Genomic DNA, 6,000 nt, shown 5'->3' on the forward strand with positions numbered 1-6,000 from the left:
CTACACACATTTATTGATGGGGGTACTAAGATTTTGGCTAAAGGGGGGTTTGATTTAAGATTGTGGGAATACTCCGGAAATGTCGCGGAAAATGAGACTACTCTTGTTTTAGGCATTTTATGGAACAAGAAAAAAGATTCAATATCGATCAATCCGATAACAATAAAAATAGAAATACCTCAAGTTATAACAAAAAGAATAATTTTATCGGTAATTCATGGTCTCTATGACCCTATCGGTTTTACGTGTCTGGTGACTTTGACACCAAAAACGTTGTTAGCACAGCGGTTAGAGCTCCTAGCTGCCTCTATAACAGCGAGGATCGCAGACTCAGTAATGAAGTCGTTTACTAGAGAGTTAGAAAGTGTCACCTATTGGTCCGATTCCACAACGGTATTGAAGTGGTTAAAAAGGAAGGAAAATTGGGGTGTTTTTGTTCATAATACAGTGCAAGAAATTAAGTCATTGAGTAAAATAAAAAATTGGAAATATGTACCGTGCAATAGCAATCCTGCCGATTTACCGTCGCGAGGATGTAATCCTTCCTAGTTAGTCACGAGTAAATGGTGGTTAGGACCTGAGTGGTTGCGAGAACCAGAAAGATATTGACCTTCTGCTAACGAAATAATAAATGAAAAAGAAGTAAAGAGTGAGATTAAAAAAACCGTTATCGTGCATATGTTAACTCACGAACCTTCAAGTATTAAAATAAATAATATTTCCTCTTCCTACAATCAAATTATTCGTTTTATTGCCTGTGTACGAAGATTTTTATCAAGTCAAAGATCGATTTTGGAAAATAGAAAAAAAGAACAAGAGACGATTTCAAGAAATAGAAATACGAAACGGGATATTTATTTGTCAAAAGATAATCGCCAAAAATTATATTTACCAACAAATGAGTTAAGAATAGCGGAAAATAATTTGTTAAAACATTTACAAACTCTAATGTTCAAGGACACAAATCAAGATAAATTATCCTCTTTTAGAAACTATGTGAGCGATGACGATCTGTACGTGTTGAAAACAAAAATTTTTAATCGAAAATATAGTGCTTTATTTCTAAGTCAAATTTTGTTAGATAAACACGAGATTGTTAATTTGTTGGTAAGGGAAACTCATGGAAGATACTGTCATTCAGGGACATAAATTATCATGAATGTATTACGTGAAAAATTTTGATGCGGCGATTTTCGAAGTTACGGGAGTCGAATTTGCGGGACCGATTTTTTCAAAGGGGGGAGGGAAATGCTGGATATGTATTTTTACTTGCGCAGTATACCGAGCAGTACATTTTGAATTGACGTCATCATTGTCAGTAGAGGGGTTCGTAGAGTGTTTGCGCACGTTCATCGCGAGACGAGGACGACCACAATATGTCTAAAGTGACAACGGGACAAATTTTGTAGGAACGGCAAATGCGTTAGAAGGTTTAGATTGGTCGAAAATTTTGAGAAAAGTATTTGGTACTAATTCAGAATTGATGTTTCAATGTTTCGCCGAGTCATTGCATCTTAAATTTTTATAATTAAGTACATTTGTACTGCCGTGTGATATAAGAACTTGGTTAACTGACATTTATGTCGAAGCGAGAAAATAGGGAAAAACTGTTTGCTTTCAGAAAATTAATAAGAATTAAAAAATTATTAAATTTAACTTCACATACTTGGTATAATGATGGTGCTCTATTTAATTATGAAATAAAAAATTAATTATTTAAACAAATTATATGAAATAATGCACTTGTGTGTTTTTCCGAATGCAAATATGAAGTAAAAAGTTTGGGAAAGTCCTTTGCGTAGTGTCCACGAAATAGGTACGCGAGCTCGGTCTGCTGATTTCATGGAAGAACTTAGCTAACTGCAGTGACGTCATGTGGTAAGGGGACAGTTGCAACAGTTCTATAATACGTTTTACGAATTCACAAATCATTTTAAAAGTACATGAACACTGCAAATAAATTTTCACCAAATAAGAACTAATTAGACAATGTTAATTTTGAATAATGATAATAATAATATAGGTACGTTTAAACTACTGAAATGAAATGAACAATCTTTATTATTAAGTTTAAAAACATTAAAAAAAGAACGTCTGAGTTAATTTTACTTACAATTTTCTTCGTTTATTATTTCTCAATTTCAACTTGATACACTTTTAATTCCGCTAATCATAACCTCTGAGTTGAAGTTTTGACAGAAGCAAGGGAAACAGCAGCTTACTGCCTGCGACCCGAGGACAATCCGAGTTTAGCCGAATTGCAGTTAAGTAGTCGTTCGGCTCTGACTCGACTCAATTTTTGATGGAAGAACTTAGCTAATTGCAAGCGCTGCAAATGTGAAGTTTTTATTTCAAATCCAACGCTCAGACTCGACTACTTATTTCATACAAAAAACACACAACTGCCTTTGACTAAGTTTTTCCTTCAAATCTTATATTCGAGCTCGCAGCCTCATTTGTTTTTTGGACTACGCAAAGTACTTTCCTTAACTTTTTATCAAATATTCTTTCATTTTCTGGAGTTTTTAAGATTTTTAATAACTATTTTTTATAAACAATAATTTGCAAAAATTATTTAAACTATAACTATTAGACGCAGCTTTTTCTTCTGTCCTTCGAGAATTTAAAGACATCTCTCTGCAACGCAGAAATAATTATAAACTCTCGACCGCTGACATACGTGTCAGAAAATAGCGATGATTTAAAACCTTTGAGTCCTATGTTGTTTCTCCAGGAAATAAAAGAATCTGGAACGCCAGATTTAGATATGCTTGACGGGAAAAAATTAAACAAAAAATTGATTTACCGGAAAAAGATTTTTGACGATTTGAGAACACGTTTTAGACAAGAATATCTTATCTTTTGAGTAATAATATTAATTATTACTCAAAAATAGTAAAAAAGACAAACGGAATATAAAAATCGATGACATTGTTCTGATAGGAAGCGATAATCAAAAACGTTTACATTGGCCTCTTGTCAGAAAAACATGCACGATAAGTGCCAGTTTCACTGCATTCTACTCAACCACCAAAGTAGCTGAGCATGCGCATTAGCCATGTGCTCTCTCTTTCTCTCACAAAAAGTGTGCGAGTGAGATCTGGCTGACGTATATTTCTCAAGTCTTCCATGCGTGTTGTGATGAAGGGGTTATGTGTTATTATTGTTATTATTTTAATAATTATTATTAATGTTTATTTTAAAATGTCGTGCTGTGTGCCAGGATGTAAGAAAAATCTTTTTCATGACATACATAATAAATAATATGTTTGTAATTACTATGGCTCCATTATTCTTTTAATAATTACTTCAATTTATTGACACTTTAAAAATTCCAATAGCATACATTATTATATACTTACACATGATTTTGGAGATACAATATCGCAATGGTAAATAAAATTTCTGAAATAAACACTGAACACTAAGATTTTTTTTGTGATATTATATATGTATATCGCATAACCTCACTTTTCATCTGTCAAAATTGAGGTCCAATGCGCATGCTCAACTACTTTGACCAGTTGAGTACAATGCACTGAACCTGGCACTCATCGTACATGTTTTTCTGACATTTTCACACGCAGAGATCGGTAGATTGGGCAGTCAGCGGATCAACACTTCAATTTGTTGTGAAACAACAAGTGCGCTACCCGGCTACCGGCAATCGACAATTTGGCGTTATTGTTTTTAGTGGATATAATCATGTAAGTAAATTATATATATATATACTAGGTTATAATTATTAAATACATTTTAGATTCTTATAAATTTAAAACAAAGTTTTATATGTTCATATTTTCATCAATATTTTTATTTCTAAAAACTAACCTTAAAAAAATTTGCTTCATTGATTACAAATTTTATAGATTTGATGAAATTATTAAATAATTGTATTTTAAAAGCAATTTTTTTTATTCATTAAATCTAAACATTAAAATTTATAATATTAATAAATATCATGTTACTTAAATAGTATTTGAAATATTTGTGGGTCATTCCATTTTATTTCACCTATAGTCGTTGCGGCCGATTTTTAGAAAAATTTGGTATTTTGTATTAATGACTTTTAATATCCGTACAATACATTTTTGACAATTATTTTATGAAATTTTTTTTTATTTACTTTGAAATTTAGTTTTTTAGTTGAGTTGAACGGAAAATAGGTTAGTTTGACAGCTTTGGAAATTTTATAAAAAAACAGAAATAATTCAGTTAGTAAATTTTTTTTCATTGATATTTGTTTAAAATAGTCTAATTTATCAATGTTAATTAATAATTGTGTAAAAAAACAAAAATACTACGTGAAAATTAATATTCAAACATACCTGTAAAATGTCAAAATTTGTCACATTTTATTTATATTTTCCAAGAAAGTTTATAAATATTATAAAATTCATTACTACCTAACAATAAGTACTTTCCAAGTACTTTCACATGATATGTTGGCTTTTTATTTTTATAATATAGAAATATGTGAAATTTTACCTTGAATGTTGAACTTTTCAGGATTTTATCTGATTTTGAACACTTAAATCTTCGCAGGCGATTAATGAAAAAGTCCCATTTTGGTTTTAAAATTTAAGTTAAATCTTCTTTATTCATCTTATCAAAATTTGGTGATGGAGAACGAGCTACTTTTTATTTTTATTCACTTTAAAAAATCCACCTTAAAATACGAATTTAAAGGTTAAAAAACAAGTAATTTTATAAAACTGAAGTTGGCTTTCTCAATATAGATTTATTTGTATGTACCCATTACCCTATTAGAAATAGAAATTTAAGAAATAATTGAGTTTTGAAAGAGCAATAGCTAAAATTTTTTTATCTGATTGAAGTAAATTTTTGTGTCAACCACTATGTACTATTTTTTTTAACTATTTACTTAAAATTTAGTAACAAAAATTAAAAACTACTGAATTAAATAGTAAAAATTTATTAAAAAGTTAGCTTAATCAAATTTACCCTATTGAAAAAAACACGTATAATAATACGTATAATAATACGTATAATAATACGTATAATAATACGTATAATAATACGTATAAGAATACGTATAATAATACGTATAAGAATACGTATAAGAATACGTATAATAATACGTATAAGAATACGTATAATAATACGTATTATTAAACGTATAATTATAATTCTATTAAAAATTTAATAATAATTTTATTTTTTCTTTAGTATTAATAAATCATGTGAAAAATAGAATTTCTTTATATTGTTTATTTAAAAAATTTGTCAATTCAAGAAAGGTACAAAGATAACCACAATAATACAATAGTTAATTGTTAATTATTATTTGTCGTTTTGCAATTTATCGAAGAAATTATAATAACAAACAAACATTCAACAGAAGGTTATAGGTTTAACAATTGTTTAAACAATTAATTGTTGTTATTTTCTAACTTTTGATATACATAACCTGGCAAGTTGAACATTTTTTCACATTTTTTAGTTAATCAAGCTGAGTAGTATGAAATCGAGATATTATATTATTTTCACAATTTAGTAATTGTTTAAACAACTAATTATTTGTTATTGTTATTTCCATTCTCACCAATTACTCTTAACGATCATCAGTATTCAATCTTCTTTCTGTGAACAAAAGAAGATCATTATTTGTATGATTCGCATGGATTGGAGAGGCCTTTGAACGTCGCTTTATTCACTACCCAAGAAGCACGTAATATAACCTCAATATCAAGGTAATATTACATGTAAGATTCGTAATATAACGTTGTAATATTACAGTAATCTTACAGTGATCTTAAAATGTCCGCCTCAAGGTAATATTACCGGTAATGTTACTGTAATATTATGCGCTAATATTAAGGTAATATTACAGTAATATTGCAGTAATATTATACCGTAATATTAAGGTAATATTACAAGAGAATATTACAGTAATATTATGGGAACATTTCTTTACGAAAAAAATCTACCCATCCAGGGAATCGAACCCCGAACTCAAAGCACACGAGTCCAGAGTTT

Source organism: Leptopilina boulardi, unplaced genomic scaffold (genome assembly GCF_019393585.1).
Source record: "Leptopilina boulardi isolate dan_hultmark-lab unplaced genomic scaffold, ZJU_Lbou_2.1 LbouV2_204, whole genome shotgun sequence".
Lineage (NCBI taxonomy): Eukaryota > Metazoa > Arthropoda > Insecta > Hymenoptera > Figitidae > Leptopilina > Leptopilina boulardi.